At 40.1% G+C, this 14,004-nt stretch overlaps 2 non-coding genes across 2 annotated transcripts; both read left to right on the top strand.

Moving 5' to 3' along the window:
* The first annotated feature begins 4,833 nt into the window (after positions 1 to 4,833).
* On the top strand, positions 4,834 to 4,906 carry TRNAM-CAU (transfer RNA methionine (anticodon CAU)). The gene has a single exon. It is a non-coding gene; the product is annotated as a tRNA-Met (tRNA).
* Positions 4,907 to 6,245: 1,339 nt separating this feature from the next.
* Positions 6,246 to 6,318, top strand: TRNAM-CAU (transfer RNA methionine (anticodon CAU)). The gene has a single exon. It is a non-coding gene; the product is annotated as a tRNA-Met (tRNA).
* Positions 6,319 to 14,004: the final 7,686 nt, after the last annotated feature.

Here is a 14,004-nt window from a genome sequence, read left to right on the forward strand (position 1 = left end):
AGAAGTATTTTTTATACATATACAGTACCACAATATATTGCAGGTAGTGCAAGTTCAATGTATTTAGCAGGAGATTTTAATTGTGTATTATGTAATGTGGATCAAACACCGGGTTATAATTTTTCAAATGCTTTGCAAAAATTGGTGCACAATTTGCAGTTAAAGGATGTGTGGCAAGAAAAAAGAGGCAATGAACTCGGATACACATACGTCACTGCAACTAGTGCCTCGAGAATAGATAGGGGATATGTTTCAAGTGAACTAAAATCAAATATTACCTCTGTTCATATGGAACCGGTGGTTTTTAGTGATCACCATGGTGATATTACAACAATGAAATCACCGGTAAGGTTAACTAGAATAGGGAGGGGAATTTGGAAAATGAATACATCACATTTAATTGAAGAAGATTTTAGATTTGGCTTTGACAAACAGTGGGAAAAATGGACTAAGAGATCATTATATGAACAAAATATTAATAGATGGTGGACAGAAATTTTTAAACCAAATTTCCAAAGATATTGTAAACAATACTCCTGGGAAAAACAACACGAATGGTATAATACATTTAATTTCCATTATGCAGTATTACACGACCTATATAAGAAAAAGAAAAACGACAGAGACACGCAAACGAAAATTAAAAAAGTAGAAGCACAACTACTGCGCCTACAGGCAACAAAAGTAGAAGGAATACGTATACACAGTGCGCTCCCCAATATAGATATTGATGAAGAAATAAATTTAGTTCACGTAACAAATATATATCAGCGACAAAAACAGAGTCTGATAACAGAACTGCAGGATAATCATGGAGTAGGCCATAATGAGGGGAACCAAATACAAGAAATAGTGTATAAATATTTGGAAAATAAATATTCAAACGCATATCAAAATAATGAGAAGGCTAGTCAATATTTAGACAAATACATACCAATCCTGCAATCAGAAGAAATGGTTGGATTAAACCAACCATACACAAATGAAGAAGTGTATAAGGCAATAGTACAGGGGGTATGGGGAACAGCACCTGGGGAAGATGGAATAGCGACTAATGCATATAAAGTTTTATGGCCAACAATGGGTAATACATTAACAAAATGGGTTAATACAGTATTAAACAAAAATAATTTAGTAAATTATGAGACAACAGGAATAATAATTTTAATACCAAAAAATAGTCAACCCAAGGAGATGAAAGATTACAGACCAATAACATTATTTAACACAGACTATAAAATACTGACTAGATGTGTAACAAATCGATTAAAGTTGATTTTGACAAAACTGGCTACACCATATCAATATGGAGTAGTTGGACAAAAAAAATATACCATTTATTGACACTATTACGAGATGAAATAATAAAATCTCAAGACTCCCAACCAAATAAATACCTCGTAGCGATTGATTATTCACAGGCATTTGATAGGGTGGGACATAGTTTTTTGTTAAAAACAATACAAAAGATGGGTATTCATGGACAAATGTATGAAAATATTAAAACATTAGTGACAAATATAAGCTTAAAGGCAAAAATCAATGGGTTTTTAACTAATAAATGCATAGTCAAAAGAGGACTTCCGCAAGGAAGCCCATTAAGCTTACCCCTTTTTGTAATGGTCTTGGCACCTTTAATTCAACACTGTCGCACGACCGTAAATAATAACAATATAGGAACGGAATTTACGATTGGAGCTTATATCGACGATGTCACAGTCATATGTCAAAATCAGGCAGCGATTAAGAACTTAATGGAATGTATACGACAATATGAAATAGAATCTGGTGCCTTAGTGAATATGACTAAAACGTGTTACTTAACGTTAGGAAAAAAACATGAACAGCCACCTGACGTGACATTTAAAAAAGTGGATCAAGTTAAAATCCTAGGAGTGTTTTTTACAAATGACACTACAAAAAGTATAAAACTTAGTTAGGATAATATATATCAGAATATTAATTATACCATACACAAATTTATACAACGACCCTTCACTTTATGTACGCGAGTCAAAATAGCAAATGTATATATCTTATCAAAACTGTGGTATGGAGCCCAAATTTGGCCATGTGATAATCGTAACTTAGTACGAATAAAGAAAAGTTTAAACCGGTTCCTTTGGGCACGAAAAGTTTTCCGAGTGAATCAGCAGACACTTAGCTTACAAAAAAAGCAAGGAGGAATGAGTTTGGTGGATGTTGGTAAAAAAACAAAAGCTTTGTTTAATCATCGGTATTTTTCAATGATTCAATCTAAAGAAAATGTCGAGGACATTCCAGGGTATACATATATAAGAGATATTCCATTAGAAGCACCAGTGAATGAGATCAAAATTCCCACTTCCCAAAAAATATATCAAGACGCTATAATGGAATATTTATATGGCCTTATAAAGAAAATAGACTATAATCAGCTAACAGTGAAAGATTTGTATAATCAATACCTTACTCAAAATATGGATACGCCGCACATAGTGAAGAAACACCCACAATATAATTGGAACAGAATTTTTACCAATATTTCGGCAAAACATTTATCCAATAGACAATGCAGTCAATGGTACCAAGTTGTTCACGAACTAATTGATAATAAAGCAAATTTGATTTGATTTAGTTTATTTTACTTCGCGTTTTGTGCCTCTTGGCTAATTTGCGAAGATGGGGATGAGTGATGAAATGATGAAATTGATGAATGGACATTCACAAACAACCAAGCCCGACCGGGATTCGAACCCGGGACCCTTGGCGTCGCAGCGCGATGTGCTAACCACTTTTTTTTTTTTTTTTTTTTTAAAGGAAAGCCCCTATGCGGAAGCTTCCCCCATCACACTTCATTCACTCATATCATTTCATTCATATTTCAATTTCAAGACTTTTCAGGACAGACAATCACAAACATCCATGGCCGAGCCGGGAATCGAACCCGGGACCCCTGGCGTCGTAGCGCGATGTGCTAACCACTCCGCCACAGGAGCCGCCCACCACTCGGCCACAGGGTCGGGCCGGTTGGGGTTTAGTTCAGACCCTAATTGTGAGCAGTGTTTATTAGAAGATACAATAGCACACAGGATGACGTACTGTGGAAAGGCAAAACAAGACTGGCTGGTACTCCAAAAAATGATAGCACATATAAGTCGATCATCAGGTCAGTGTATTACTCCGAAATTAATAATTTTTCCGGAATTTAATTTTTTCCCTGCTACAAAGCATCGAGCGATACAGTGGATTATAGGTACGTACATGATATATATTTTTTTCAAAGGACAAACAGGAAACAATATGAGGGACTACTACCGAAGTGAATATGGGAAAATTTTACCTAGTAAAAAAAAAAAGTTATATGCAAACTATATTCAACACACACTGTATGACTCAACAATAACGTAACTTTTGTGAATGTAACCACAAATGAAGTATGGTTAAACCTTGTTAAAAAGTAGTAGAATGTAATAGTTATATTGTAAATAAAAAAAAAATCCTCACCCGAGGCATTTCTTTTGTAAATTTTAAAGTTAGCGTTGTAAATATATTTCCCCTTTCAAACAAGAACATGGGACAAGCCGATCCAGTTTATTTCACTGACACCTTTCAAATGCATAAACAGATATCTCATATCAGTGCAAATACGGCACACGTGTCTAAGCAGACTTGATGATGACTCATTCAGAATTTAAGGAATCGTTGAGTTTTCTGTGGAATGATGTTGCATGTGGAGTAGCGTAGACGAGAAGTCTAAGACGCCTTTCTTAGGCACAAGTCTCTTCGAGGCCGCGGGTTCGAATGCCACTACTACCAAATGATTTCTGACTTACAAGGTTTGATAACAATCTTATCAATTTAAATTAAAGTCTGGGTTATATTGAGATGTTCTACATTTTTACTGGGTCAAATACAGTCATCTTCAGTACGATTAATGCTGTGTAATTTGTGTTGTATTTCAATTAGCTTTCAGCGTTACTAATCAGCAAACGTTAATTATAACGAAGGGTGAAACATTGTCCGAGGATCCGATGCTGTAAATCAAGTACGCACTGGAATTCTATACCTAAATCAGACTTCGTAAGTATACATCAAGTCATAGTGTTGAACTTTATTCCATTACCTACTGCCTTTTCCCGAAAGGATTGGTTTCATAGATATTTTTCGTAACTAAATGATCGGCCTCGTATGTTTTATTCACTTCTCACTAGAACGAAACAATTAGTATGGTTTCACACGTCTACAATTTTTTGATTTTTGTAGAATTTCTACATTTTTCTGAATCCACTGTCTCTATTTACATCGGGAAAGAAATCTTCACATAGAGAATTCACTGTCACAAGCCGATTTTCACAAGACAAGGTGGCAAGTTGAACATATTAATTTAATCAAACATGAATTTCACGTTCATTTGACGTTTCCTAAATGATATGCCTCCCTTTCTGTATACCTTTGAAGATTATTAGTAGCCGTAACATAACGTTTAAGAAACGACAGAAACGTTGAATCACGTATCTCTGAAGATGATCGGTTGCGAACAAGAGTTTGTATCAGAATGTTATTCCACTGTGTAATTGAGCAGCTGAAGAAGAGTGTTTACAATTTTATTGCATGGATGAGAAGAGCATCAAGAGAATTGTATGTTCTGCCAAGAACTTAAAGTACTTCACAAGAGAACATAAGAGGAGGTATTGATCGAAATTGTGCTTTATTTATATAAATATGTGATAGGAAATTTTGTTGGAGGTAGTTACAGCTCTACATTTCGAGTCGTGAAAAATCTCTGAACAATCATTACCATAACTAGGATGATAGAAAAGTTGACGAAATGCATTTTTAGTTAAATGTGTGGCCTCGGTAGCGCAGTCGGTAGCGCCTGAGTCTCATAATCTCAAGGTCGTGAGTTCAATCCTCACCCGGGGCATTTCTTTTGTAAATTTTAAAGTTACCGTTGTAAATATAATTCCCCGTTTCAACAAGAACATGGGACAAGCGGATCCAATTCATTTCACTCACACTTTTCAAATGCATAAACAGATATCTCATTTCAGTGTAAATACGGCACACTTGTCAGAGCAGACTTGATGATGACTCATTCAGAATTTAAGGAATCGTTGAGTATTCTGTGGAATGATGTTGCATGTGGAGTAGCGTAGACGAGAAGTCTAAGACGAATTTTTTAGGCACAAGTCTCTTCGAGGCCGTGGGTTCCAATGCCACCACTACCAAATGATTTCTGACTTACAAGGTTTGATAACAATCTTATCAATTTAAATAAAAATCTGGGTTTTATTGAGATGTTCTACATTTTTACTTTGTGAAATACAGTCATCTTCGGTACGATTACTGCTGTATAATTTTCTTGTATTTCACTTAGCTTTCAGCGTTACTAATCTGCAAACGTTAATTTTACCGAAGGGTGAAACATTGTCCGAGGGACCGATGCTGTAAATCAAGTTCGCACTGGAATTAGATACATAAATCAGACTTCGTAAGTATACATCAAGTCATAGTGTTGAACTTTATTCCATTACCTACTGTCTTTTCCCGTAAGGATTGGTTTCATAGATATTTCTCGTAACTAAATGATCGGCCTCTTATGTTGTATTCACTTCTCACTAGAACGAAACAATTACTATGGTTTCACACGTCTACAATTTTTCGATTTTTGTAGAATTTCCACATTTTTCTGAATCCACTGTCTCTACTTACATCGGGAAAGAAATCTTTACATAGAGAATTCACTGTCACAAGCCGATTTTCACAAGATAAGGTGGCAAGATGAACAGATTAATTGAATCGAACATGAATTTCATGTTCATTTGACGTTTCCTAAATGATATGCTGCTCTTGCTGTATACCTTGGAAGATTATTAGTAGCCGTAACATAAAGTTTCAGAAACGACAGAAACGTTGAATCACGGATCTCTGAAGTTGATTGGTTGCGAACAAGAGTTTGTATCAGAATGTTATTCCACCGTGAAATTGAGCAGCTGAAGAAGAGTGTTTACAATTTTATTGCATGGATGAGAAGACCATCAAGAGAATTGTATGTTCTGCCAAGAACTTAAAAGTACTTCACAAGAAAACGTAATAGGAGGTATTGATCGAAATTGTGCTCCATTTATATAAATATTTGATATTACATTTTGTTGGAAGTAGTTAAAGCCCTATATTTCGTGTCGTGAAAAATCTCTGAACAATCATTACCATATCGAGGATGATAGAAAAGTTGACGAAATAGATTTTTAGTTAAATGTGTGGCCTCGGTACCGCAGTCGGTAGCGCGTGAGTCTCATAATCTCAAGGTTGTGAGTTCAATCCTCACCCGGGGCTTTCCTTATGTAAATTTTAAAGTTACCGTTGTAAATATATTTCCCCTTTGAAACAAGAACATGGGACAAGCGGATCCAATTTATTTCACTCACACTTTTCAAATGCATAAACAGATATCTCATTTCAGTGTAAATACGGCACACTTGTCAGAACAGACTTGATGATGACTCATTCAGAATTTAAGGAATCGTTGCGTTTTCTGTGGAATAAGGTTGCATGTGGAGTAGCGTAGCATAGACGAAAAGTCTAAGGCGCCTTTTTTAGGCACTAGTCTCTTCGAGGGCGTGGGTTTGAATGCCACCACCACAAAATGATTTCTGATTTACAAGGTTTGATAACAATCTTATCAATTTAAATAAAAGTCTGGGTTATATTGAGATGTTCTACATTTTCACTGGGTCAAATACAGTCATCTTCGGTACGATTACTGCTGTGTAATTTTCTTGTATTTCACTTAGCTTTCAGCGTTACTAATTTGCACACTTCAAATATACCGAAGGGTGAAACATTGTCCGAGATACCGATGCTGTAAATCAAGTACGCACTGGAATTAGATACCTAAAGTACATCAAGTCATAGTGTTGAACTTTGTTCCATTACCTACTGCCTTTTCCAGTAAGGATTTGTTTCATAGATATTTTTCGTAACTAAATGATCGGCCTCGTATGTTTTATTCACTTCTCACTATAACGTAACAATTACTATGATTTCACACGACTACAATTGTTCGATTTTTGTAGAATTTTCACATTTTTCTGAATCCACTGTCTCTATTTGCATTGGGAGAGCACTCTTCAAATTCAGAATTCACTGTCACAAGCGGATTTTCACAAGCCGAGGTGGCAAGATGAACAGATTAATTTAATCGATCATGAATCAGTGCATTGTTGTCGTTGGCGCTTGTGCGAAAAGTGACGCGCAAGCCACCCTTCCACATAATCTCTGTGTAGTCGGAGAAGAAGCTAGGAAGCAGGCGCATGGGAAACAGTACTGTGTGACTTTGAGTTTTGATTTTTGTACCTGCTTCGAATCCCCCTGCTTGGTAGTATGCAGCATCTGTCTTGGAGAGTTTCAGTGTCCCCACAGCTGTAGAGGTAATCCCGGGGTAGTCAACCCTATCGATGACGGTGCCATGCTTTCTAACTTCCACCTGCGAGAATAAGTACGGCACAAAATTATCTACAAGTATTAAATTTGCATTGGCAAGAAATGCTTCGCCGTTGTCTCTCTTCACTACATCCAAGTTAATATACAAATCATCTCTGTGAGGGTGAATAAATCCATGCCCGACGTCCACGTCGTATTCTATCTCTCGATTCGCTTCATTGAGGTTGGCAAACGTGCGACGATTGGGAGGGAAGGACTGCAATTCGTAACTTTCGATTTGCTCCATGATGGTTATTTATAATATGTTAATCTCCACGACGGCAGTGGTCGTGGCTCCTGCAAAATCAACCACCTCTCCCTTCTCGTTGGTAATTGCCAATTCTATGTTGTCTATGCGATTACGAGATACAGGAAATATATCGGTGGGGAGGGTGTGTAGATAATTGGCTCCATGAACTCAGAGTTTGGTTTGAACGTAGCGATAATACCTGTCTACTTGTGACTCCCTGGAATGCCGTCCGAGGATTTGGTGATCATACCTTTTGCCACATTGCAATGTATGTTTCAGAGTCTCGATGGCTAGAAATTTAGGAATGTTAGCACCGATGTGCTTGATGCCAGGTTCGAGCTTTGTGTTGTTCTCGAATCCCAAAAGCTCTCCGATGGTACCCAGGTCTACGGTTTCCGTGGCAGACGCCAGTTCCACCCCGTGAGTTACAGAATTTTGCGACAGCAGTACACTTCTTGGCAATTGAGCCTGCAAGGTAGACAGGTTGTACTGGCCGGGGGTGATGCTGGTTTTTTCGCTGCCAATTTTGATGGTATTGTTGTGTACCGTCACATTAGGTATCAGGTACATGCTGTAGAATGCACGAAGAGCAATAGATTTAGGATAGATGATATCGTCATGCAATGAGAGTTTCAGAAGTGAAGTCTCTCTTGTGAGATGGAATACTCCCATAGTGCTTTAGGTGCTACAATGCTTTCTGGAAATCCTCGATTGTTCGGTTATTTAATTGCGAGAGGAAGACAAGCATGGAAACGTAGAGTTGGCCACAGTTCACGTCGCTGAAACCCTGAATGCGTTCGTCATTGTAGTAGAGGTTGACAACACTGAGATACTTTACCAACCCGGCAGGTGGTATGCCTCCGAATGAATCGAAAACAAATGCTTTGTTGTTTGTTGGCTTTGAGGTAGCATATCCAATGTGTACCTGGATTTTCGTAACTGTCCAGGTTAACCACGCCACACTCTTTTTTCTTCACAACAGAAGGCATAGAATCAGACATGAAAACCCCCTGAAGTGCTTGACCCCAACAATTCGATCAAAGATTCAATATCGAAGTTGAACAGGAGCTCTTCTTTTATTAAACTTTTTTCAAAGCTTCGAGGTTGTGTTTTCGCTCTTTGGTCACACCTTTCCCCTTCTTCTCCATAGCCAGGTTGTGGCGTTTCTGCTCTTCCAACTCGTCCTTGTTCTGTTTTTCCATCGATGACGGTCTTGGCAATGGCGGCACTGCCTCCTGTCAAGCTGCCTACATCACCCAATGCTGCCAAGATAGCCGGGATGCTGAATATGCAACCTCCAGTCTTCTGCTGCTTTCGCGAACCTTGTAACATCCTCAACTGAGGAATGCTAAGCAGCAATTTCATTCCATATCCTTTTGCCAAGCAGGAATGTTTTTTTTCGCGCTGCTTTTTGGTGAGCATTCCATCAAGAGCTCCGAGAGACTTGTAGTTTGCGTAGGGTATTTGGTAAACAGCACCTTTGGGCTTCAAGGTGATAGTATTTTATTTATATATCGTGAAAGGGTAAGGCTTTGCCCCCAATGCAATAAAGTGATGATAGGTTGGTTATACAAGTTGCATTTTTTTCACAAGGGTTATTTAGTTACAATCCCCACCCTAATTTTTGTTTTGTGTTCATGGCGATGGTCGTACCCAATGCAGCAACCCGTTCACATAGCGAGGCATCTCTGCTGACGAGTCTCCCGAAAGCCGCATGCTCCAATTTTCTGTCAGCATCGTGACGTGCGTCAAGATCGGTGTGAGTATTGTAGGCAATGTCGTGGTCCTCTCCAGTCACTGTTCGAGTTTCGTACCCGGACCACAGTGCTGATAACCTGGCAAGTGCATCTCGAAGGGTAGCTTGTTGATAATATCGTTAACCAAACCTCGACCCTCGGCTACATTCCAGAATTTGGGAGGAAGAGTGTTGATGATTTTGATAAGATAACCTATACCTTTGTTGTCGTTGACAATGAAGTTGCTAAGCTTGGTGCTAACCATGTCCATGATGCCCACCTTCTCGTTGTGGAAGTTGCGCTTGCCTGCATTTTCTTCGCCTGCGATAACCAGCAAACGGTCCACAAGCTTTCTTACGTCGTCTACCCAAGCAAACTCTTTAGGTAGGGTATTGTAGAGTTTGACACCGCTGCCAGTCTTGAGCTGGGTCCATATTGGCTTGATGAGTTTCCTGTACTTTTTCCACTACTAGATTTCACGCGATTCTGTGTTGCATCGTTGTTTTGGCACAGTCCGTCCGTCATGATCAAAATTTCTTAGTAACTTTGGTAATCCTCGTCTGTATAATCTTTACGTTGCTTCTTACTCATAAGTTCCCAAAGTCCCACGGTGCCGGGATACCTAGTCCAGCTGTTCTTCTCGCCCAAATTAACTTTTACATCGTCGCCCTCGAACGTGACTTTTAACTTTCCAATCTTCCAAACCACACCCTCGTTGGTTTCATGGTCGGGTACAATCCGAATACCTCGTCTTTTCGAATTTCCCAGTGCTTAGGTAATCCCTCGACAACGGACCCAGCTCGACTAGCTTGTCCGAAGAGGTACTGCCTAGGGCCTGACGTCTCGGAGCCGGAGCAAGTTCGAACGGAGTAGTGTGAATGCTGGATATCGGTGTAGGTATGGTATAATTTTGAGCAGTAAGTGGCACAAGCTCGTTGATTAATTCTTTGTTTTGCTCGGTGACATCTTTGATTTCTTTACCAAGTCCACTGATGGCATCGATGATAGGTTGGCTCTGACGTTTTTTCTCTTCGTAAATTCCACGATTCTCGGATTTCCAACCCTTAAACCGTTTTGCCAGGTAGCTACGCAGCTTCAGGTTGTCGTCTGCAAGTTTGCGTTTCATTTTTTTTGTATGTAGTTATTTATAATAGGTCAAGACGTTTCTTGCAACGTTGCAACGTTTAGAAAATTATTAATTTCGTTTCTGTATTTTCCGTTATTGGGTTTCCTCATCATGTCTATTGTAACAAATCCGAAATCATCTTGGTTCCAGCATGAAGAGCGAAATTTGGAAAACTGATTGTAGTTTATGTCCCTACCTACATAATCATCGTAAGCGTGTTTTAAACTGGTGTAGTCTTGACGAAACAAACAAATGAAATTAGCATTGTCTCGGAGTAGCTGCTTGGGGATTTTGGAAAAAGTCTGAGCAAGATAGAAGCAGTCCATGCCTCTGTGCCGACCCTGAGTAAAAAAATTGCGAATTTCGTTCTGGTTCTCCAGGATCACATCGTCAAAAACCACCACCGAATTATCGAGACACCAGTCTAGTGGTATCACTTCAGAAGCAAATATAGCTATGCCTAGTCCCTAGACAGCTGGCGATACTTCGGTTGCTCCAAACCTTTGGAGAAAACATACAGGTGCCTGTTCTTCCAGTTTAACCAGTTGGGTGCAAGAAGAAAATTATCAATAAATAACGTGGTTTTTCCACGTCGAGAAGGTCCAACAATGAGGCAGCGAATGTTGTCGGGTAGAAGCTCGCCATTTTTCCTATCCTGACGTTCCGATGGAAAATCTGGCAGTCGCCGTACCACATCCCAAGCACCCGTTACACAATCACCTCGTTTGCGTCTATCCAACATTTTTCCTCGAGTCCCAGCCATTTCACCAACAGTTTGTCACTTTTCTACGTAATACTTTTTCAAAAAGATACGTGTCGGGGTATTTTGTTTTAAAAAGTTCCTCTTCGTAAAATCTTCCTTTCAGAATTTCATCGCGATTATCTTTTATTATATACGTGTGACGGTTTCCGGGTAAGACTCGAACTATGGTGAAACGTTCCGTACTCCAATTTTTAGTGAAACATTTTTCAAACGAACGCTTAACTTTACTGATTCTCACCTGATCTCCAATTTTGTATTTCGGTTTCTTGCTGGTAAATTTTTACTTTGGACAATAAACCTTAGAAATTAAAAGTCGCTCGTCAGATTTGTTGACGTCAGCTGGTTTCATGTTTATCGTGCGATGCAAACTGTGATTATAGCTGTTAACAAGTTCTGGAAGCATGTCGAGCCACTTGTAATTCCCCTGAAGCGTGAATTGTTTACACATGCGTGTTTTGAGAGTTCGGCAGGAACGTTCCACTATGCTGGCTTTGATGTGACTAAAGGTGGAGTAATGTTGAATATTTTGTTTTTGAATAAATTGTCGAAAGACAGAGTTGTAGAATTCTTTTCCGTTGTCTGTTTGAAGAAATCGAGGTCGCCTGCCACTTTCATCGAAAATAGTTTTGAATGCTTCCACTACAAAGGTTCCTGTTTTGCCTTGAAAGGTTAAGCCCACGCAAATTTTGAAAATGTGTCTATAATGGTGAGAAGATACTTGTATCCCTTGTTGATATTATGTAAATTTTTTAAAGTGCCACTCCTTATTTCCACAAGGTCAGTTTGCCACAAGTCGTCTATGCTTTTGGTCACTACCGCCAGTCGTTTGTAGTTTCGCCGTGCAGGTTTGTGTAGCTCGTTCACAATAGCCTGCATAGACATTGCGCGAAAATAAGAATATAGCTTGGATGGGATATCTGTCTGCAGAAAATGCCGGGTTTTCTATGTACAGCTTATCACCTATTTCTATGTCGATCATTTGAGTAGCATCTTCGGTATAGGCGGTATCGCGAGTTTCGGGGTGGGTGAAGTCGACCAACTCCACTCCTCTTATTTTAGGCTCGTCACTGATGTTCGTGACGGTCATGGTTGGGTAGTGGGTTGCGTGAGGCAAAGACCAGTATGAAACCTTGACGAACTGAAGTGTGCCAGCGATGAAAAATTGGTGATAGGCTTTGGCAGGAGTCAGCATGTAGAGTTTGGCACCCGGATGGAAGAGCGAGGAAAATTCCCTGTTTGGAATGCTGTACAGTTCGATGACAACAGTGGACTTGAGATTGTCGATGCTGGCGTTCAGGGTGTTTACATTGGTTCGAACCTCGCTCTCCACATCTTCCAATCTACCATTTATTGATTCCAGGTGTTCGTCGATAGCACGGACAACAGTGTCGTAATCGGGGTTGATCTTCACATCGACAATTAGCCTCTTGAATTTTTCGTTTACCTCATGTATTTGGGTACTGAAATTGGTTATGGCCGATTCCTGGCTCGCCTCGATGCTGCCAATTTGCTCTTTCACATTGGCGATAATCTGCTGTAGACTTTCCACGAGTGTCAACTTGGAGCTCTGGGTTGCGAGGTCGTGGACCTGGGTTCTAATTTCCGCAAACAAGACATGTAGCTCGCTGATGTTCTGGTTGGTGGGCAAGGTTGCAACAGACTCCCGAAGCAATTCAATTTCGGTTTGGATGTTTTTGATGTCGTCGGATTTGAGTATTCGGTCGAGAGCCCTCTTCACGCTTTTCAGTTCCTGCGAAGTAGGCAGGGTGGCCCCCGTGTTTTGGAACGACTCCAAAGCTTTTATCATCGCATCCAACTCTGAGGCAGCAGCAGCAGCGTTTATGCCTTCTTATTTGTGTTATGTCGTCCTGGGTGGGGTTGGATTGTTGCAGAGATTCCAATTTAGCCTGTATGTCGTCGGTGAAATGATGAAAGTGCGACAACTCTGATTCGGTGTTTAGATTTTCCAACTTGGTGATCTGCTGTTGGACGCTGGCCAGAGTATCCCTGATGCCAGGCAGTTTGGATTCCAGTGCTTCGTGTACGTTTGCCAGATCATTTTTGATGACGGCAAGAGCATCCTCAATATGGGCTATGGTACCTTGCAGCTTCCCGAAATCCTCGTAGGTCTCAAGTTGGAGTTTTATGTTGGCAACACTACTGGCAATGGCATTCAGCTCGCTGGACGAAGGTAGATTGTCGATAAAGTCCTGTAGCGTTTGTAGTTTAATTTTGACTTCGTTGATGGCTGCATGCAAAGCGTCCGTTTGAAGCTCAGCCTTGATGCTTTCCAACGTAGGAATTTCGAACGATTGAAACTGTTCGTGCAATTTGGCAATACTGGCATTCACGCGATCGTAGTCATCTTGAGTTTTGATGCTCTGGATAATTTTTTGCAGTGCAGTCTGGTAGGTGCTCGTTTGGTCCTGCAAGTGTCGCTTCAGCTGTTCCACATCGGAGGTCTGCGCTTGCTGCAATTTCAAAAATTCGTTGTGGAGCTTGCCTATGATCAGCGCCACGTTGTCGAAGTTGTCTATTTATGAGAGGTCGGTGTACTTTTGCAGCAGCGATTTAGGCTCGGCGTCGATTTGAGTACGGGGTCCAGGCACTGAGACTGCAGGCTAGCTATCTCTGACTGGAGGCTGGAATAGAGCGTGGACTGCAG

Source organism: Lepisma saccharinum, chromosome 3 (genome assembly GCF_977018435.1).
Source record: "Lepisma saccharinum chromosome 3, izLepSacc3.1, whole genome shotgun sequence".
Lineage (NCBI taxonomy): Eukaryota > Metazoa > Arthropoda > Insecta > Zygentoma > Lepismatidae > Lepisma > Lepisma saccharinum.